The sequence below is a fragment of the Cyanistes caeruleus genome, chromosome 12 (assembly GCF_971803275.1).
Source record: "Cyanistes caeruleus chromosome 12, bCyaCae1.hap1.1, whole genome shotgun sequence".
NCBI lineage: Eukaryota > Metazoa > Chordata > Aves > Passeriformes > Paridae > Cyanistes > Cyanistes caeruleus.
In genome coordinates, this window is record NC_141712.1 from 16,153,722 (window position 1) to 16,176,842 (window position 23,121).

At 40.1% G+C, this 23,121-nt stretch overlaps 1 protein-coding gene and 1 long non-coding RNA gene across 2 annotated transcripts in view; one reads left to right on the forward strand and one right to left on the reverse strand.

The window, feature by feature from the left end:
• WWOX (WW domain containing oxidoreductase) overlaps positions 1–23,121 on the forward strand; it is a 474,933-nt gene that overhangs the window by 337,308 nt on the left and 114,504 nt on the right. The window lies entirely within an intron of this gene.
• LOC111934470 (uncharacterized) lies at positions 12,264–22,373 on the reverse strand. Its single transcript, XR_002867235.2, has 3 exons — positions 22,315–22,373; positions 19,895–19,951; positions 12,264–12,349 (listed from the first exon to the last, which is right to left on the reverse strand). It is a non-coding gene; the product is annotated as an uncharacterized LOC111934470 (long non-coding RNA).

Here is a 23,121-nt window from a genome sequence, read left to right on the forward strand (position 1 = left end):
TGAAGTATATAAAGTGTCCCAAAATAAAATCTTAGGCTGCTTTCACCACAATTTCAGGGCTTTGGTCTCTAGCAAAGGGTGATTTGCCTCACAGTGAACATACAATAATGCTATTGACAAAACACTAGCAATTAAATAACTTTTTCTTACATTACAGTTTTGTGACCAAGGACAGGCTGCAAGAAGTCAATGAAATAAACAGTTTGCTGTTTTTCAGAACATGGCAGGGAAGATGTGTAGACCCTTGAAAACCCATGAGATCAGAGTGTTTGTTAGGTTGTTTCATTTTTACAAAACAATTATTCTCCAAGTCAGTTATTGTCTTCCTATTTGTTGTCACTATGTATCTGCATTTATTTGGGATAGACAGTTCATTAGGAGTTTAAATGTGCAGCCATGTGAACACATACCTGTGTTTTTTGGTCCCTAGCTACGCTGTAAATGCTTGTTTAGCTGAATGGTGCAATGCTGGTGTGCACTTCTGACTACTCCAGCCTGGAACCTGCTGCTGTGGTGCTATTTTTGGTAACATCTGTGCTTTTATGACAGCTGTTTTTGTGTTTTCATGCTCATTGTTTAGCTTGCCTACCTGTTTGTCAGTCAGTGCCTCCCACTAACTTTTGAACTCAGACTTGTTTCAACCAAATAGGTCTGAGGTCTCCAGATAGTTGCGTTCTTCACAAATTGCAGAAAGCTGGCAGGTAGAGCAGCAGACACAGACTCAAATTAGTGCTCTTGCTGCAGGAAAGCAGGAAAAATTCAGCTTTTACATCTGCTGAGTGGCTGCTGGCTGCCAGCTGGCAGGTGAGGGCTCCAGGACACAGCACACTCTGTTGGGACAGCACAGAGGGAATGATGTGCAGGAGCTGAGGGCATGGGGAGGTCCTGTAGGGGCTCCAGGGAAAGGCAGCCAGTGGTTGGAGAGACACTGGAAGCCCTGCAGATGGGCTTGAGGACGTGGGGAGGGTAATGAGGTGCTTGGGGAGGGGTAGGTGACCACTTTTGCTGTGAGGAGCCAACGCGATGGACGCAAAACACGCATTTGTTCTGATTACAAGTGTGTTCGTGTTTTAGCTTAGCCTAATTACTGCTTTTGACTCAGCTCAACGCATAATGTTGCATGTCATGCTGTCCTACTTTTAATTTCACAGCTGAACACATTTCTATTGTTCTAATCCCCTTTTCCAAGCCTTGCTTTCCTCCATCTGGACAGGCAAGGTGTTTGACCTGCGCTACTGACAGTACCTCTGAGGATCCTGTGGGGAATATCACTGGAAACAGACAAAATGCTTCTCCCTCAGGTGCTGACTATCCATTTTCTATAAAAAGTGGAGCTGGTGTGTTCCTGAGCTTTTCCTGGGCAGTTATTCACCAAGATGATGAGATAGCCTGTCGGATCTGGTGAAGGCAGTACCAGCAGTTTCAGCTGGAAATGGAACAGTTGAAAGTCTGATAACAAAATTTGTAAGCAGAGAAACAGTTTCAATAGCTTAATGTTGGACCAGATGGATTCTTCCTGAAATAATCTGTCAAATTCAAGATAATCCCCCTTTTTTTTGCTTGAAAATGTGTTTTTTCTTGCAAATATTACATGATGCTCAGTTGGATTTTCTAGTCACAAGGAGAATCCATTTTACAACCAATCCTGCACAGTTATGTAGGCTTTTCCTCAGCCTGTTTATTTGGCTTCTGATTGCTAATGGTCTGCTCTGGAGATGTGTGAAGATGTACAAATATCTCTGCAACATAACAAAATATTTTGATTCAATCTAGTGCAGCTTTTTTCTTCATCATGAAGTAAGGTGAACTTATTCTCCCTAAAATGGATATCAATATTTTCTAAATCATATTTCAACATTTTTCACTTGATGATGCTGATGACAATACTCCATCTCTCTTTGTCAGTGGCCATTTGGGAGATGGATTTTTACATTTAAGGAATGGTTTATTTTAGAGTATGGATCAGTATAACAAAATTTCTATACGTGCTCTACTGCTGGCAGTTGAAATTATAATTGGACATCATCACCCTTCTGAGCTGGCCATGCACTCATTAATTAAACACCCTCTTAAATGTGTCCCAGAGATCTGTGCTGTGGCTGCTGGAATGCTGGAGGGAGTCACCCTTGTGGATATGGAATTGGTAGATAGAAGTGATGTGCCATTTTTTATCTTACTGCATTTAATTATTTATATTCCTTGGTGAAGTAAGTTCAGAAGATCATGGTACTAATTCTGTCACTTCATTGATTTTTTTGATGTGTACTCATTGACCAAGAAAGAATGGTAAACTTAGGACTTTACCATAAAAGTTATGTTGTGCCTTAAAATAAACATGAAAATATATACAGCATATTCATGTTTGAGTTTTATGCCTGCATTCTTAAAGCACAGAAAATCCCATGTTTTAAATTTCTATTACTCTTTTATTTGTTAAAGTGTTTAGTTTTAATACTGTCAAAAATTATTTCACTGTTTTAATAAAAAACATGGGAAATTCACTTAAGAGTTTTGTTTCTCATGTCATCCAAAATTATCCCACTCTAAAATTCTCAATTAAACATCAGTAACTGTTGCAGAGGAGAGACTGGAATCAAGAAATTTTGCTTATGGCTTGTATTCCAGCTAAGTTTATGAGGAATGTTATTCTCAATGATTCTAACAGAAGCCCCTCGCCAAAAACTTTATCACAGTGATAAGAATAAAAAATTTATGTAATTTACTTCAGTGAGTGCCAGAAAATGCATATGTGCAAATATCATCTGTTTAATCTATATGCCAGACAAGTCTGTTTTAAAGCACACCCCTAGATTTACTGAATGGAGCTGCTGCCAGTGTTTAAATTTGCTCTCTAGTATTTGGGAAACATGGCATCCAATGTTTCACTTGGGACAGAGCAGAGGGGAGCACATCCCTGACAATAAATACCTAGAAATGATCAAAGCTCGAGTTTTTCTGTCTGGGGCAGAATGTCTTTATATACAATAATTGTTGTTATGTAGTAGTGTGAGATTTATGATGTCCTTAACAACTCATGCCCTCAGAGTTTGTGACTTATAAATTACGTGCCAGTGCGTCAAAAATTACCTGTTCTGCTTTGCTTGGGGTTCTGTTCTTTGTGGTTTTGTTGGGGTTTTTTGAGGGGGGGTTGTGTGTGGTGTTTGGTTGGGTTTGTTTTCTTGTTGTTGAGGGTTTTCTGTGTGAGTGTGGGTTTTTTATAGTGGTGCATTTTTCTGTGGGTATAATGGAATGAAAATGGAATGAGCATGGAATACAATAAAAAGTCATTATTTGCAAATAATTATCTTGAAGTAGTATCCAAAACACTACAAATATTTTGTCTCTTTAGAGCTGGTGACTTTTGGCAGTTTTTTGATAGACCCCTTTCTACTGAGGGTAGGGGCCAGGGCAGATATTTATAATTGTGTTTGTCATTTCTTTAATTGCTCTTCCCCCAGCACTCTTGAATCCTCCCGTGGATGTCTCTGCCAACCTATGAATTTATAAAGACTTTTTTCAAGTGTTTTAAAGGTCTGTGTTCTCCTGGCTTGTGCTTCCTTGAAGGTTTTGTTTTATGGTTTAATATGAATTAAATGAAATTGTATTTTTAGTACTTGTTGCAGAACTTGTGAGGTTTCTGCTGATGTGCTGTCTGATAGCTTGAGCTCATGCCACTTCTTGATGGACACTCTTGCACAGTTAATGTCATATTGTAAAATGGGGATTATGGAGAAAGTGAAAATTCAGATTTATGAGTATCTGTAGTAAGATGGGAAGTCTCCAAAACAGAGAGATTTCAGTACTTTGTCACAGGATTCATCTATAACTGGACTTGAGTGAGGTGACCTTGGAGCAAACAGAGTCTCTGGGGTGTTTCAGTGTGTTCATACCCACCTCCTGTGCAGTTTGTAGAGCACAAAGATGCTTCCTTGAGGTCACAGAGAAAAGCAGCCTCAAGTGTTTCCCTGGCAGCACCTGCAGCACCATCCTGGTGTGGCCCTGATTGCTGTTTGATGGAGCCCAAGGATTTGTCTGTGCAGAACACAGGAGGTGTTCTGGCTGTGAGAGGGAAGGGGCCCAAGCCCTGCATACCTTTAATCTTGTATCTTTTCCCTGGGAAGCCTCTGTAATTCATAACACAGTCACGTTATTCAGGAATGTTTCCTTAGACAGATTCTATCTCTGAGAGCTTAAGTCGAGGGATTTTCAAACAGTCACTTGATTTATGTATGTGAACATGTAGCTCGTAAGAGGAGTTTATTTTACAGCTTCTTTGGTGCTATGCACCAGAAAACCTCCAGTAATTTTAACTTCCTTCATGTTCTTTTTCTTCTGTTCTGTACCCTTCAGTCATGTGTAAGTTGATTTCTCATCATTTTAGGAATTTTGTAAAATTACGTGATGAGGAAGGTGATTGATTCTTCCATCTTCGATTTTGGTCTTTAGTTCTGGTGGTTTTTTGTCACTGTCCCAGCAGATGAAATTTCAGTTCTCAATCCTGTTTTAGCTTCATTTGCTGCATATTTGTATGTTTGCTGTTGTATGAACCTTTATTTGTGTGAATAGATTCAAATTCTGTCCGTGTAAAAACACAAATTCTAAAATACTATTTTTTTCATAGTTTGAAGATGCGCCTTCTTGTAAGTCAAATGTAATCTGAATTTATTTTTCATTTAGGTGAGTGAAATATTGTGTTGTCTTTTAAAGTCTGGGACAGAGCAACTGTCCAACCACAATTGCTTCTCGAGGTTCAGATTCCCACTGAAATGGTCCTTTTAATGTCATCTTTAATTTAATCAGATAATGTCATCAAAATAACATTTACCCTATTACTGCAAATTCACTGCATTATTAGCTAGAGTAACAGGCAAAAAAGATGGAACCTCCATGGAAATTGTGCTTCCAGGAAAAATGGATACAGTTCATAGAAGCTCTGTATTTAATTTGCAGTTTCAACGCACTGTCTATGGAAAGATTTTATGAGTCTTAAATAATTTTAAAACTCTTTCAAATAAAACCCATAGCACCCACCAACTTAGTCTGATTTTTTCAAATTATCATTCCTTTGCCCAGTTTAAAAGTAAGCTGAACAAGACATTTGACACAGTCACAGAAATATTCTTGTAAGTCTATCACCCTTTAAAAGTGTGGGTCTTGGGTGAATATTTGTATCCATGAATTAAAAGTCAATTGACTTTAGTTTCTAGCATAGGTACATTAAAATTTGATGTAATTTTATTTTTTATTTTAGCATCTTTCACAAAGTTTGATGAGTTGCAACATGTTTAAAATTCAAAAATGTTTGAGAGTCCCTTTCTGTGACCTCTTTTGACAACCTGAGCTTCCATCATTGCCAGCATTCATTCCTCTAGATAATTCTCCTCAAAATCCTAGGATTTTTCTTTCCTGTTTAAAATAATATGAATTATTCTTTGTAAAATATTGCATTACTCATGCAGAATGTGTTGTGCAGTGTGCTTTCTGTCATTCCTGACCAGAAATAACCTCTGATACTCAAAGAATTCCTTAAATGAGATGCAACTCTACTGAATTTACTGGTAATTAGCAAAACTGAGGAATGCAGAAGGGAAAAGTGAGCAGGATTAATCACTGTTGCTTAGGAAGGAATGGAAAATTCTTTGCATTTAGTAGGAACAAACTTTTTAAAAGTAAATTTTCAGTTGGTAGTGTTGAAAAGGCACCTTTAAGTTATTGTGTGTTTATACAATGTGTCTGTTTAGTTTGCACAAGAATAGTACTAGAAATGTAAAAATGCAACAAAAAAAGCACATCTGGTTATTTTAATCCTGTCTGGAAGAGATTATCAGAATCTACTAAAACCACAGCAAAGATTTCTGTCCCACTGCTTAGTTTTTGGTAGCTTTAAGAAAGTAGCTGAGTGTTTGATTTTTTGTTAGAACTTCACAAGATTTCTCAGTATTTCTCTTTTATTTTTTCTATTTGTCTCCAAAAATCAGATCTTTGTTTATTAACTCAAGATTTCTTATCCTTTGCAATACAAAATCCTGACAACAAACCCACTATGTTTTGTGACCTATAGCCCTTAGCAAGGACTTCAGCATCCCAGGTTTGTCTTCAGGGTTGTGATGTTCCAGTGCATCAGCTCTTGATGGCTCTATGGATGCCTTTAATCTTTTCATCATGAGTTCAGAGGAAGTATTGGGGTTTAAATTTGGGTTTGCAGGGCCCTGAAAAATAAGGCTTCATATGGGGGAAAGGAAGAGTTTCTGTGGTGAGAACAGCCTTACTCCCAGCCAGACAAATATAGGTACTGTCAGCTCAATAGTCTCAGCTTCCACCTTTGAACACACAGAGAAAGATTCTGTAAAAGTCACCACAGAAAACACAACAGAGCATTTCTCAGCTCAAAACCAACACTTGGAATTACACCAGGAAACAAATTAACAATGTCTCTGAGGTCCAGCTCCTCGGATGTGCTGTATCAGAAATGCCACTTAGCAGTAACAGAACTGACATTTCCATGTGGTTTCTTAAGATAACTTGATGTAAAGCTTGTTGTGGCAGCAACCCATTACAGAGGTGAGCAATTGTACTCTTAAAGAGAGGAAAAAACCCAACAAAACCCTAAAAATTCTTTTCCTCCAAAAAACACTATTGCAGCTAATATGCTCAGGCTGAGAATAAAAGTTGTGCCATGTAAAATTGTTCCATGACAACACCAGCACACGGGCTCTGCCACGTCGGTACTGCAGTGTCTTCTCAGCTGGAATGTTTTTGTGGTGTTATTCCTCTCCACCTTTAAAACTGTACACAACTATGAGGATATAAACAGGGAGAAAATTCAGTTGCTCAGAAAGGAAAGTTGTCAATCCATCTATTAAATCCTGTCACTTCAGTGTCAGGTAGGAGGGGCTTTCCTGCCAAAGACACTGAAGATCATCTCCAGGTACAATGAGATGAGCCTGATCCCAACAGCAAGCTGGTATGAAATTAATGTTATACCTCAAGGAAAGCTATAAATGTCTGTGGTTTGAAGGCAAGGATCAGTTATGGATTCCCCAGCAGTGCAAAACTTATTTTTACCTGTTCGCGTTCAAACCAGTATCAGTTTAGTCCATTCTCTGCACATGGTGACATTCTAGTATGCACTGAAAATAAGAAACCCCACAAACATACAGTCCACACATTACATTTTCACTAAACATGTGCTTCAAATGTGCTTATCTATGACACAGACAAATTTGTGTTGTGCCTTGGTAAAATTCACTTTTTAAAATCAGTGGTTCTGATTAACACACAACTGGCACGGAGCTTCTCCCCTCTCCCTGTCTCTCTTTTTTAATCTGCTATTTGTCCAAAGAGTAAAAATTGTATTTCTTGATTCCTCTGCATGATGGTGAATTTTACCCTCTTTTACACTTCTTTTCTGGTTACTAAACCAGAAAAATCACATAAACTCAAAATTAGCCCAGATATTGTCCCATTAGCATCACACATTCAGCAGGACAGGTTGTGCACCTCAAGCTGCACAGATATTTGGTGGGTTTGCTGATTTTGGGTTTATGTGGCTAAACATTCTTCAGGTGTCCTTTTATACAACCTATCCTGGTGTCCATACAGTTCCTCACAACCTTATTGATTGATTATTTCTTTCATTCTCCTGTAAGTGAAAACTAGTGGTTTTGCTGATAGCATTTGCTAGAAAAATGTGTTTTATTTTATGTGTCTTCTTAGAAAAAGTTGATCTAATTTATCTTTTCAGCAAGTAGGTGCTAGGGAACACTTTTTAGGGAGAACATAATATTTCTTTGTTTCATTTGCATAGTCTAAATAGAAGAAAAACATATACTGTGTACTTAGTATTTGGATATTTCATCAAGTACAAATATTCTTTTCTGACATATTTAATAACTTAAAATTATATGATGCAGGGTAAGGCAACCCATGTTGCATAATGCCTGAATTCTGTCACATAATTCACTTCATCTTTTCAGCTCCAATATTTTAGTTTATCAGAAAGGAAATGGGGGAACACTGGGAGATGAGAATAAGCAGCTTTTTTCTATTGCTGCTTTAGTACAAATATACCAGAAATTTTTGGAAGCAGCTGGTGCAAAGGGGGAAAAAAAAAGAAAGAAAAAAATATCCCTGAGTGTGCAGAGAGGATTCAAGCCATTTTACTGTCCTTGCTTGGGTAAGGGAAGTCGCTTCTTTATTTAACTATTATTTCTCTTTTCCAAATAAATATGAGCTGCTTCTAAATAGGGTGATGATAGCAGGTGGTCTCTCAAGCAGAAATTATTTTCAAGCTGACAAGTACACTGAGCACAGTATAACTACATGTATTTCAGGAAAACATCATGCACGTCTGTTTAAGGATTCATTAACATGGTATAGATTAAACCCATTGAAGATGGCACAGATTGTTTCATTTTATTACATTCAATTGGATTGGATGTGTGCCATTTGCAAAGAGCAATATTACCACAAAAAAAAAAAAAAAAAGAAAAAAAGAAGTCTGGCACATTTGTCACATAATATTCCCCTATTGAGAATGAACTGTTTCTGAACATCAAAAGGTAAAAATCTGTTTTCCCCTCACCCTCTGCCATATTAACCACAAGAAAATATGACTGCACGTCTTGTTATGAAGCATTTGAGCAGCACATTTGCCGTGCCTGGAGCCACCTCGTTGAGTGGAATAGGGAGACCTTTGTGCTCTTCATGATGCAGGGACTGGAGTTCATCAAGTTCACCCCCAGAGCTCAGAGCTCCTGCTGTCCCCCTCGGACATCCCTGTCCCCCAGAACCCTCCCTGCCACCGGGGATGGGGCAGGGGTGCCCCGGGAAAGGGGAGCTGCAGAGGCAGCCAGATGAAGGGGAACAGCTGCTGTTAAAGAGAGGATGGTCAGACAAAGAGGGAGATTTAAATTCATATAATGTTGCAGTTTATAAAGTGAATACTTTGGACATCTGTTTAAAGTCTAGTGTTCTAAATGGATGGGAGCCTTCCCAAGGCAGAGCTTAGGAAGCTTTATCTGTTACATGAGGCTGCAGATTGTAAAGATATGTCTTAATCAGCTGTAGCTTGGGTCTTTTAATATTGGAGTCAGTAGCAAAACTCAAAAAAACATGTACATGGGAAATGATGGCATAACCAATGAAAAAAGAGATGGATTAAAGAAGGGTAGGTATATATCCTAAATATACATATTATAAGTACTCCTTTTCATTCCATACCCTTAAAAAGTCCTTGTAGTGCGTGGGTGTGTGTGTGGAGGGGAGAACAGAACAAAAGCAAATTCGCTGTCATTGGTTTGTATCTAAACATTCTATTTTAAATTGGACAGTAGCAGAGTTGCAGCATGTTGTATTTTCTACTTCTGCTGGAGGATCCATTTTAAATATATTTTTATGCCATCCCTTTTGGATTAATCTACGTTATTTTTCAGAACTGAGCTTCACCTATATTTATAGCTTATATTATTACCATTACTATTTGTTTTGCTGGTTTATTTCTCATTGTGTTTGAAGGGGAATTCAGTTTAATTAATGGTTAATTTAGAAGAGGACCATGTAATAAATGTGTTTTTGGGACTCAAGTCTAGCAGTCAGGATGAAGTAGCTTTTATTTTTGTTACCAGTTGAGGTTATTGATACTCTAACTAAAAGATTGACAAACACTGTAGGTAAAGTATGATTTGATTCATAGTGTACCTCCAGTGAGATGCACTGAAGAGTTAATTTATTTTTATTTTATTTATTTGTTTAGTTATTTTGTGGTGGTGCTGCTGCAGTTGGGACTCAGCTGTTGTTTCCTCTGGGATTAAACAGCTGTCAGCATTGTTAATGACATCAAATTCATGCATTAAAATTCTCTCATTCCTCTCCATATAAAATGTGGATGTGGAAAGCACTGCCATATCCCCCTTTGTGAAGGAATGAAAATCCAAGGAAAGATAACAGCACTTATTACAAAACCACAGACCGGAGCTTCTGTTGATGGAATCTCGTAATGAGTAATTAAGCTACTTTGCAGAAGTCAGCGCTGTCACGTTTGCAATTGGGTATTTCCATTCCCCTGTGGATACAGCTGGGAAAAGACTACTAAGGTGATAAAAAAAGAAAAATAGAATTGCTCTAGAAATATCATCTTCATGAAGCCGGAGGTTTCAATGCAAAGTGGCTATGAAAAATTAGCCTACAGAAATAACCTGTCTGGTGTAAAAGACATTCCTTTAAAAATTCATAACTTATATCATCTGATAAACAAAAAACAATGAGGTTTTATTATCCTGCAGTCTCACAAGGATATGACAACGGCAGGTTTATTTCTGGGATGGGGTGGTTTTCTGTCCTTTTTTTTTTTTTTTTTTCTTGAGCCTTTTGCTCTATAAATGAAAGTTTTCAACTCTCAGTTCAGTTCTGTAGTTCTGAAAACATGTTATGGGAAGCTTGTGGCCTTTGAGGGGAAATTATCTTTTCAGGGGAGAAAAGAATTGAAACATATTTTTTTTTTTTGCTGTAAAGTTCAAAACACTACTCATGCTTTTAAACTGATATATAATTCTTATGCCCCTAAGAACTCCAATTATTAAAAATAGTCCTGAATTTTCACTAGTTTGAGTGTCCCTATTCTCTTTTTAGTTCTTTTCTATGTTTTTTTATGGTTTGTTAAGCAATTAACTTACTCTTAACTTTCTTCTTTCAAGTAGCTTTGTTTTTTTAGAGGCAAAAAAATTAAGCAGAAAGCATAGCTCTCTGATTATCTTTATCCTGCTTCCAAGAAGTTGCTTTTGTGCAGAAGTACCCTGTTTTTTTTGTAATATCCTCATATGTCAGCTGTTACAGTGAAATCAAATTAAATTAAGCCAAATGAAGAAACCAGCCTGTTAACAAAATGAATTGATAGTCATTTACTGAATTCAGTAAAATGTACTGGAATATAGAGGAATAAACCAGTTAATTGATTAACTGGCTTCCAGATCAGATGGTGAAATACGAGTATCTGATGAGTCAAATTAATATGTGTTAAGTGATAGCTGGAATCTCTAAAATATGCTATGCCTTCTTAAAAAAAGGTTCTGTGAAAAGCTTAAGTATTTATTGTTCCAAGGCCATGCATTTGGGAAAAACTCCAGTTTATTAGCAGAGTGGTGGATGGAGGTGAAGGCACAATTTATTTTCTTTTGGTAGCATTTTGTGAAATGCTAACAATGGAATAAGCACTCCACTGTATTAAATAATACACATGAACATGATCACTATTATAAGATGGATTTATTTAGCATCCTGGTTTTCAGTGAGATCCCTACATGACTCCCAAATTCAGTCAAGTGTGGCACTGGTTGTGTCAAGTATCTTTTTGTAGTTAATTTAATCATGGTTGGCTCAGAAATGGACCTGTGGAGCTCTGTAATGTTAATTTATACATCGTTCTTCATCATTACAGAAAATGTGCCCTTCTGGAACTAATGCTCACTAGTTTTATCATTAATGTGCCTTAATAACGTGTAAAAATATTTTTTCCATTAGCTTGTATTTTCAGAAGAGGAAAAATAAAGAGACATAAATTGGAAACATACTCTTATGTTTACCTGGACTGTCAGCAGGCCCTGCAGGTTCTGAGGTGTGTTGTGGTCCAGGAGATGGAGGAGGGAAGCTGTGAGTGACACTCAGTCCTTTGTGTAAATTGTCTTGGAAAAAGAAAGGCTTAAGGGACACTCTGGGAATGGTGTCAGGAAGAAGTGCTTCAGTTCTGGGAGCAGAGAGCTGATCCTTCCCTATAGTCCCTATAGCTCTTCCTCCAGATGTGTCACAGTGTCATCTTTTTAAATCCTGGGTGAATCAAGACAGGTTGATAGGGTATGGTGGGAAAATCTGACAACACCATCTACAACCAAGAAACCATAACCCAGGGCGTGCAGAAGAGGTTGTGTTTCCTTTCCCCAGCACAGTTGCAGGTGTTCCCTGTCCAAGTTCTACTGCCTCTCAAAGCTGCCAGTTACCAAAGGCATTGCCAGCACAGTGGGAATGCTGTCCTGATCCAAGCTGTGGGGGGAGGAAACTGCTGGTGGATGTTGTGGTGCAAACACCCTGTGTAACCCAGGAGTGCAAGCCCACCCTGGCCAGCACTAGGAAGTGGGCTGATGTTTTTTGCCTCCCCCTGTGATTAAAATTTTCTGTAATCTGCTGTCCTTCCTTGAGTAGCACAAGTGTAAAGCCTATCTATCAAAATGATTTTGAGTCATGGCTTGCTCCTTTCAGCTATCATACTGTTCCTTTCTTCCAGTAGCTGTTACAGCGCTGTGTTTTGGATTCAGAATGCGACCAACATCTCTGGAAATCATTCCATTTCGTTACAGACCTGAGGGGAGAGAGAGAAAAGAAAGTGAAATATGTCTTGATTATCTAAATTGATGAGAAACTTCAGGAAATGCTGAGTAGATATTTGGTTCAGCAATAGAAAGACCTAGAACCCATTCTGCTGCACAGAAAAGTAAAGCATGAGTTTTATCCCTAGTCTTTGTGACATATATGAGACAGTCTAAGCCTTTTTTAAGTTGTTGATTTGAAGCCAAAGAGGTGTAAAATGAGGAATTTGGGACTGTGTATGCCATGTCAGGTGAAAGGAAATTATTTCCAAATGCTTTCACATCGAGCCACTAAGTCCACAGGAAAAAGTCTCTAAAAATCACACTTTATCAGACAAGCCCTATTAATTAGGGGAATAAGTCTAGCTAAAAAATATTCACAAATAGTTGAATAACTGTCAATTATTTTTTTCCTCATACTTAGCAAGGACCTACGTGTGGGAGTGTGCCCAATTTGAGTCTGTGTATTTCTTCTCCGTGGATAATATAGTAGTTGCAAATCTTTCATTATCTCAAAGACCTGCATTGCTCTGAAAGATGTATATTTAAAAAGATGCTGGCAGTAACTGCTGCTGACAACCAGCCCTGTTTGAAATAGACTCCCTCCGTGGCACTGTGGGGGGAAGGCTCCATACATTGATCTATGGATTTTTCATTTGCTTTCAAATAGTCCTACCCGTGTGTCTGCAAGGAGTGAATAAGCAAAGTTTGAATCAGTTTGGCTTTGGAAGCATGATTCTGAGCAATTACCTTGGGAAAATACACCTCCTCCCGACTAAATAGATCTGTCAGGAGGAGCCGGAGTGCGGCGTGCAGCCCCTGGAATACACGTGTGCGCTGGTAAACCGAACCCAGCCAATTAAACATCAAAATGTTGGCTGCATTCAGTTCACAGGAAGACTTATGTAAGTTCATTTTCATAGCGTGTGTATGTGTCTTTAGACTCTAACTGACAGATTCCCACCGTGAATAGGCTGGGGAGATATCAATTATCTGGTTAGCTGTGCGCTGCCATTCTATGCTCCGTGGCTTTCTGACAGAAGCGGGCAGAAAGCGAGAGAAGCAGAATAATTCTGGTTCAGCAAGGCTGTTAATATTTCAGTCTAGGAACCTCAAATCGTTTTAAATAGATGGAGAAAATGGTCATTTTAAGCCTGACTGCTGCAATTTCTTTTATTAAGAGCGTGTGAAGTGCTAATGACTGTTTCACCCCAAAGTAGGAACCACAGGATACCAAGACTGGGCATTTGGGGGTTCAGTAATTTGTAGTCTAATATTAGTTTGAATCATTCACCTCTAATAGCACCAAATAACTTTTATCTAATTATCTCAATGTATTTTATAGAGCAGTCAGTTGTATATACAAATCCACGTGATTTGTTAGAAAATAGCTGCTGTATCCATTGTCATGTGCATGTTCCAAGCATAGCCTTGAGTTGTTAGGTGTGAGACTGAGGGACTTTTATTGCTGTTGTTTTCCATCCTCGTGTGTGCCTATTTGGTAGGACGTTTATGTTCATTAAATGTTTGCAATTCCCACAGCAGCACGTCACATACTGCTGCTGCCTGGCCATCACCGAGGTGGTGCTGGGCTCCTCACAAGGAGCCCACATCTGATCTTGTCAGGGTGGCCATCACAGCCATTACACTTGTTAAGCAAACTAGGCAAGGACCCAGGACACCAATTTCTAATGGAGAGTTCCTGTATCTGTCACATCATCTTTCCTCTCACTGTGGGCAACTCTTAGAATTCAAGGAAGATCAGTAAATAAGCCAAGTATGAGCAGACTGCTGCTACAGAGAAGTGTAATGAGGAGGTTTGGAATGAGCTGTCCATGGATTCCTTTTGCACAGTGCCCTGACTTCAATCAGTCTCTCTGAAATGCTTAAAGACTCCTTGTCTTTTAAAAGACACATTGAAATTTGGTTTTCTTGGTGGACTTGTGGATGCACATGAATGGATTAATTTCCATTTTCAGCCTAATTTTTCCTATAACTTTTTTGCTGTCTGTTCATATTTCTAGCTGAGAGTGAAATCAGTCTAGGTATCGAGTTTCTAGGATGAAAAACTATAGGTTAGGCAAATTCCAAGATTTCCAGGAATTCTGCTGTACTTTTTTGCTAGAGCACTGTATGCCATTATGGGTGTAGGAATGAACATATATAACATGTAATAATGGTTGGTACCATCATTGTAGGGGCTGGAGTATTAATGACTGTTTTGTGTATCTCAGTTAAAGATTTTTCAGGTTTTTAATTCTCCACATCACAGAGTTTAGGACTCCCTACTCTTTTGGGGAATTTTTTGGCCCACAGCTAATAGTGAAAGAAAGGGGGAATAAGTCTTTGGCTTCACAGAGCAAATCTGGAGACCAATAAATAAGCTGGATGCACCACAGCACCTCACATATCTTTAATTTTTAGTTTATGCAAGACCTTTCCTCTCAATAAGAGGCACATCTCCCAAGAGCCACCCAATGAAAGACTCATTCACCACCCATTTGCTCAGGACTTTTTCCTCTCCTTCCTCCTCTTCCTAATTTCTTAATATAAATGCACATTTCCCCCTTTTTGGGGGGGGGCAGCAATGTAACTTTTGTAGGATAGCGAAGCGTGTTCAAAAGGCACATTTTCCAGGCGTTACATTTGATAATTTCCCCGAGATAGTGGAGTTCCCTCCCAGCAATGGGTTGTGATGACAAAGGACCGGGTTTGTTTGCAGGAAGCGAAGGATAACGGAGCCTAAACTTTACCATTGGTGGCGGCGGAGGGGGCGAACGGGAGCCACGGAAAATTGCTTTTTATAATTAAAAAGGGAATCTCAGATGTTTTATATCTTGAATATTTACAATAAAACCTTCAAGTGCTTGTCAAGAGGGTAATGTGTCATTAGCAGGAGCCTTTGCCTCTCTTCTCCTCTCGGACATGACAGTGCGGCAGGATAAGAGAAGAGTAATTATAGTTCAGCAGGGCTGCCAGGTGTGATAAATGGGTAATCAGCACACAGGAGCCCCGGTCCTCAAAGGAGGACTATTACAGCGTTATCAGCTGCAGGCCCGCGTGTGCGGCAGCATCGCACGGCGGCCGAGCCGGGCCCGGCGCTGCTCCGAGCCCTGCCAGCCCTGCCCGCTCCTTTGTGCACTGCCACCGCCAACACAGCGGCGCTTCAGGGGCTCCAGCTGCTCCCCTCGCCTTCGCTTTGTGCTCCCATCTCCAGCAAACGCTGCCGCTCTGCAGGTGAGGAGGCGCGCCGCTGCCTCCCTGTATCCATGGCAGGTGATGCTGGAAGCTCCACCGTGTATCCATGGCAGGTGATGCGGGAGCTCCACTGTGTATCCATGGAAGGTGATGCTGGAAGCTCCACTGTGTATCCATGGCAGGTGATGCTGGAAGCTCCGCTGTGTATCCATGGCAGGTGATGTGGGGAGCTCCACCGTGTATCCATGGAAGGTGATGTGGGGAGCTCCACCGTGTATCCATGGCAGGTGATGCGGGAGCTCCGTTGTGTATCCATGGCAGGTGATGCTGGAAGCTCCACCGTGTATCCATGGCAGGTGATGCGGGAGCTCCACCGTGTATCCATGGCAGGTGATGCTGGAAGCTTCGCCGTGTATCCATGGCAGGTGATGCTGGAAGCTTCGCCATGTATCCATGGCAGGTGATGCCGGAGCTCCGCTGTGTATCCATGGAAGGTGATGCGGGGAGCTCCCCTCCATGCTGGTTTATTTATCCCCCTGACAGAGGATTTTGACCTCTGTGCTCGCTTCTCCCGCTGCCTTTTGGGCTCGGCTGCGCTGCGCTGGGGCAGAGCATTCTCTCACAAACAAACTTGGAGATATTCCTGGCGGTGCCGAGGTCTCCTCGGTGTTGGATCACACGAGCAGAGCTGCGGCTCTGGCCGTGTCCTACCCTGCTCAGCATGTGCTGCTGACGGGATTTATCTGTTTGTTATTGCTGCTTGCACATCAGAACCGAGTAAAGCGTGTGCTTAACATGAATCAAACCCCCATCCAACCAATAAGTGCGACATTGATCCCCTCCACTTATTTATTTCCTTAAAAGTTCGGTGCTACCAGTGGCAGCACCAGAATAGGAATATTTAAAAATAATTCTTAGAAATAATTCCTGTGAAAAAGTGAAGATGCTCTAACTATAATAAATTGTTATTAAGGGAAAGGACATAACGTGCCTTGGAAAAACTGGAGGGCCAACACTTCTGATGCAAGGTTATTTCTACAATACTTGCATTTTTATCGGTTGATGTATTTTAACTGGAGCCCTGACAATAGTCACAAAAAATTATGACTCTGGCATGGAGCTACTTATCTGACAAATGCAATGCGAATGGTCTTGTTCTTATCAATGAGATCAGATTTCAAAAAAAATGAGTACGAGGGATGAGGCGTTGCTTTGTGAACAGATAACCTTGCAGGCAAACTCGCAAACCTGAATAAAAGGATGTCTCTATGAAATAATCTGTGCATAAGTGCAATCAGGTCAGACTGTAATAGACAGCGAGGGGGGTGGAATCAAAAGGGGGAAAAACTCATTTCATCACAGTTAATGGCAAGGAAAAGAAGGCAAGGAAGGACTTTCTTTGGAGCGGAGCTGTTGCGACAAAGACCAGGGCTTCAGTGTGTCATGCACCATTTGCTGGTGCACTAGCGCTCTTTTCAAGAGCTGTGAAGCCATTATTGTAATGTGAAAAAAGTAGAAAGAAATACTCCCTCCTGGTCACTGGAAGGGCAAATGAGGTGCAGGCTTTTCTTTTTTTTTTTTTTTTTTTCTTCCTTGTTTTTTTTTCTTCTTTTTTTTTTTTTTTTCCCTACACTGTTTGTGCAGGGAGGTTTCTAGATTCCCCCTGGTAAAGCTCCACTGGGATGCAGGAAAGATCACAGTGCCCTTATAAACAACACTTCTTGGCACTGTTTACCTTCTTTTGTGACTTTGTTGCCTGTGAAGGAGGATAGGAGTATCAGAGGTCCAACTGCAATGAACATTTTCCCTTTTGTCTTTGAAGGAGCAGAACCTTAGAATATTCTCTAGCTGAAGTTTCACAGTGCATTTCTGTGGTTTAGGTTTTAAATAAAAGAAAAACCTCAGTACATTCCTATATGGTAAAGTTATCTAGTGGTGATAATAAATCCAATATTCTGTGGATTTTGTGTGTTTTATTAAAAAGAGAAGAGAAAGAATCCTTTGTTCATTGGCATAATGCAATCCTGTCTCTGAACAGTTCTAATTTGCAAACCAAGTACTTTGTAAATTGTGGAAACCTGGTTATAACTTGAAGGCTGAATAAAATGGGTCATCTTATAACTGAAAGATAAATATAGATGTAAAATAGTGCCACCAATGTCTTTTAAGCAAGAAAAAATAAATAAATAATAGGTTTCAGAACTGCCTTGTTCTTGTATAGTTTATGGGTAAAGCAAGATTACACATACAGCCCTGCAGCCGATTCCCAGGACTGCTAAAGTGTGAAGAACAGGAGTGACATTCTAGTCTTCAATAAATCACTATAAAAATGTTTATGAACCCTGCAATTTACTGTCTTTTAAATGCAAATTGAAAGGGGCATCGTCACAAGTGTAAAGGAGACCTGCAGTGGCCTAAAGGAATTATAAAATGTTGCAAAAGGCTTCTGAAATTGTGTGATCTTAAATGGTTCTATTTAAAAAAATGATTTCCCATTTATACTTCTGTGACAGCTTTGTTAATTTATTAAAGAGATCTCTGTGAATTGCAGGAAGGTGTTTATGGGCACTGTGCTTTGCAGGAGCTGTTCACAGGGGCTCTCAAGGAGCTGCAGTTTAATTTGGCAGGCACTGGGGGCAACTTTGCTGTTCACCTACAAGTATGGTGGAAGGCCAAGGGGGTTCAAAAATGTATAAACCAGTGGTCTTGTCTGACAGATTACTGGTAAAGTGGCAAAATTTCATTCCTCTTCCCAGCTCCTCCATGCAGTCATCTGCTGTGAAGCTCCTAAATTGCAAAAATGTGCTGGATGAACAGATGAGCCTCCCTCAGTCCACCATGGATGAAGGCAGACACTTAGGGACGTGGCTTAGGGGTGAACATGGTGGGGGTGCTGGCCTGATGATCTTAAAAGTCTTATTGATTCTATGATTCTGAGTCCAAACTGAGTGAAGAATGAATCATCTTTCTGTGCTTCAGCTATGCTTTCTCCAATGGAAATGAATTCATTTCCATTTATACACTTATAATTTTATCTAGAAAATAAAATCTGCCCTTTGTGGAAGCAGATTTAATTCTTATAAATTAGGCATTAGAGAAGGAGTTTTCATCAGTTGGGTTGGTTGCTTTCTCCTTTTGCATTGATTGGTAAATTTTTATAGTGTCTTTTTTTTTTGTCTGAGAGCCATGATTTTCTGCACTTGGGTGATGTAATTGACACAAAATTAGTTTTTGGTTTTTTTTTAAAAAGAAGTATTCCTTGAGATGGTATGGGATATGAATATGTGCAGTTGGAACACTGTAATTGTTTTCATAGCTTAGAATTCTCCACAGCCTACTTCATCACTTCTGTCTAATTTAATGACAAATAAGCTAGGATGTCCTAGTTCATCCTAACGATGGACTCACATGATATTCATGCTGTGTGTGAGGAGGATGTAAGTGTATCTGGCAGTGGATGATGCTACTCCTGGTTTTCATATCCTTGTACTCCTTAAGAAAAAAGGCGTGGGTATCTGATTTCTGGCAGCCCTTAAGTTAAATGTGCTGCTTTGGCACTGAGTGATTATTTAGCTGTCAGAAATGGTTGGAGAATGGGCTGTCAGGATCCAAAGTCTGTAGAACATCTGCTTGTCTGGCCTGGGCAGCTCCTCAGCATACACATGGTGGAGGATCTTTGGAAACAAAACGATGTAAATAAATTAATTTGGAGGGTGTGTGTATCTGCATGACTCTACCCATGGAAAAATGATATTGCTTGGCTCTATCACGTTGCAGACTTTCTAACCCCTAATAGAGCAGTAATAGTTTACAACTCAACAGTACCCTGTGAATGTTTTGCTGCTCATTTTGTTGTCATGCAAAACTGCTGAAGCACTCTACCTCTTCCTGCAGCCCTGTGTCTGCCTTGTCTTTGTAGCAGAGTTTAATATGTAGGTATCTGATTGTCAGGATTAAAAGTGTTGTAATCCAGTGTTCTCAGACACATGAACTCCTTTGCTGTCTCAGACCTGCTTGAGCCATGGGCTTGGAGCAATCAGGACCTTGTCATTCTGACCCCTCTGTGTCCCTGTGACCAAAGTTTCTCCTCGTGTATCTGTAAAATATTTCATGCTTATTTTCATCAGGCGCTATCAGCTCATAGTTTGGGGCAGGCTTTGGAAAATGACTCAGCTCCCCCCTGTGCATTGCCAATACCCCACTGTCAACACCATCCTGGCAGTGCTGGAGACATTTAGGAACTGTACCATGCACCCATAATCCCACAAGCTTGAAACTTATGCAAAGCCCTCCGAAATCACATCGTGGTCCTTCAGCACTGGGAAGGATCAAAGACTCACCTCTGCACAAAGACTCTCAGCATCACTGGATCAAGTGGCTTGTCACTGCCTGTGCTGCTGCAGGCAGGAGGGACAGACAGACAGGAAAGGGATTTGTTAATGAAGAGCATTAACGTGCACCTGTTAAATTCCATTTCTAGGATGAGACCTTGTTTCTGCATTTTAAGTGAAAGTAATGTGCTTGTTTTGTGAAGGGAGAGGAATGCTGCATCTCTGCTGGTGGCTGAAGGCAAGGGCAGATGAACACTTGCCAAGCCATGGTCAGTCTTGGCACGTTGTACTGCAGCCTGGGAGAGTGGGAGTGCTTGTGCACAACAGCTAAGTTTGATTTTCAGGTTAATAACGCAAAGCAGGGCAGAAGACTTTGCATTGTGAGTTCTTGAGTCAATTGCCTGACATGGTGTCCCACCATTAGAGTGCAGGAAATTATCAATTTTTAGGGGAGGTGGAAAATACTTCCTTTGTTCATCTATCCTAAAAGTATGCTTAATGGCTGTGATTCAGAGCTATCTAACATGGTTTATTTCAGAATCTATTAGTCTTTACCAATACCCTGTGTACTTCATGGTGGAGAGAATCCAAGAAGCTGCATCTGGCCTCTCTAGTGAGAACAGGATGCTCTAATCACTTGTACATATCACTTATGTCCTGTATATAAGACTAGTTCCTAGCTGAGCCCTGGCAATGGGCAAGGAGACTGGAGGTCTGTTAAAAGTCTCATGCCCAAACTCAACAAAAGGAAGATTCAGAGCACAGATTGTCCTGTTTCCTCTCATTCTCTCACTAAGATGAGCAAAGGTTGCTAAAATAATGCTGATAATGAGGTTTGACCCTCTTATTACCCTCAACCTCTGCCTACAAACCATCTGCACTGAAAATTCCAGAACTCCACCCAAAGGGTTTGAACTTGGAAACTGTTAACCTTCCAAATATGATGTCGTTTCTGGCATTATTTGCTTCCTAGCCCTTATAATACTCTGATCTTTTAATGTACAATGGCGTTCAGTGTTAAACACATCAATCTACCAGCACCAAGCCATCCTTCCTTCCTTCCTTGTGGATTCCTGTTTCCCCTCTCTTCCCTGGCTGCCCAGGGGAAGCAGCAGGCAGTCCCCAGTGCCTCTGTGGATGGGCTCTGCTTTGCCAGTGTCGAGCAGTAAATAAATGACACAAGGGCTGTGAGTGGACCTGGGGTAGCTGGGAGCAGCCAGGACTGCCCTGACATCAGTGTCAGTGAGTGATGGAATGATCCAAGCACAGTCCTCAAGTCAGTTTCAGGAATCCAGTCCCTGTTCTGGTATTCCTACCAGGATGACATATTTACTTTGTTAAGCTACTCCAGGTTGCCATGACTGTGTGCTCAAAACCTCTCCAAGTTATCCTTTGCCTATGGAGGTGCTCAAGCTCCTTTCTGCAGGTGCAGATTGAAACCACGCTTCTGTTTGCTGTCTGTGGATGTGTGGGAGTTCCTGGCATTTGTTGTCAGCATAGGGATTTGCCCCTCTGTCCTTGGGCAGGATTTTCCCTCCTGCTATAAATTTGCAGAGTCCTGTGTATCATTTCCCTCCTGGCTGCCACCCTGTGCCTCATAAGTGATTGTACTCCAGTGGGGAAGTGATTTGTATGTATATTTTTATAAAACACTTTGGGATCCTTGGGGAAGAAGGTTGTTATATAAATGTATTTCCCAGGGGAAAGTAGTGGAAATCTCATTACTTGGAACATACAGCGTATTTAAAAGTAGGTTTGACAAAACACTAGAAAATAAAGGCAAAAATCCTGAACTGGCACTGGGATGGTCTAAATGATCTAGCAGATATTTTCCATCTCTGAAGTTTGTCTCATGATTTTATTTAGTGCATTGGAAAAAGGGCATGGGGAACGCTAAAGCCATGCACATATAAAATATCTTTCAGGAACACTGTGGCTTATTTTAATATAACCTTTAGCAAAATACTGTGGTTTGCTTACTTGCTGATTTATTTTAGGTAGTTCAAAATATTTCTATTAGTGATCTCTTTGAAATACTTTAGGTGGTGCAATGGATTTGTAGCAAAACACAGCATGTAACTTGAGTGTGCTCTCTGAAGCCAGGTATCTGGTGCCAAGCAAAATTTGTATGTGTAGCTTCTGTTTTAAGCAATTATATGGTATGTAATACACTGTACAAAAATTAAGTGGAAGTACATTTTGCCCTAAGGGAATAGTGTAGCTGTTGGATTTCTTTTAAGCAAGTTTTGCCCCTCATGCAGTAAGGTTCCTGTAATAAATCACTTATGTAATCACCTACAGTATATTAACAAAAATTAAAAAACAAAACAAAACAAAACAAAAAGAACAAACAGAAAAGGAAGAAAGGAAATGTCAGCTGGAAACAAATGGCAAAGTAAAGGTTTGTTAGAGTAAGAAAGCACACTCACCTGTTTGGAGGGAAGTGGTTAAACAGGAGCTGAGGAGTCAAACAGAGGCTGCTCTGTGGATGCAGTGTAATGACTTCACTGCAGTAAACTGCTTATGTAATAAACTGCATGGATGTCACTGGAGAGTGACCAAACCCATCCATCTGAATTGTTCCTCAGCTCACTTAAATGAGCACTGATCTTCTCTCTGAAGGGAAAAAATGGGAAAATACATTGAGAAAAGCCATGCAGAGATGTTATGAAATAAAACTTGTGAGGTCATTAAAGACAAGCCTTTCTTGAGCGTGGAGAAAGTCTGGAGTTATGATGCTTCAGCCTTCAGAAGCTGGTTTTCAGTCTCCAGCCAAGTTATTCTAGCTGCTATTCACTAGTAAAATAGGAAGTGTACAGTGAGTAAGAGCCTCACCTAATTGCCGTATAAATTGGCCAAATGGTTTTCAAGACTGTTTATTTTTAAGAAGTCTTGTTTTGGCTGCCATAGCTAAGATATAGTTTTGTATTCCTTTATAAGATACAGAAAAATGACAGCTACAACCAATCAAGCTGCATTGCTGTGCAGTATGTCAGCTCCTTTCAACAGACCTGATTTCCAGAATAACCTTTTCCCCCAGACATTTGTTTTCCTTTGATTCCAGTGATGAGACCCAAAGGGATTTCATTCAGAATGCTTGTGGATTCCAGCTTTGGGAAGCCACAGAAAGGGAGAAAGAGTGGCAAATCTCAGAAACAAATTAAATTAAAATGAAAATTCCAATTAATCATTTGCAAACTCTTTTAAGAACTGGTAGCAGATTTTTAGAGAGGAAT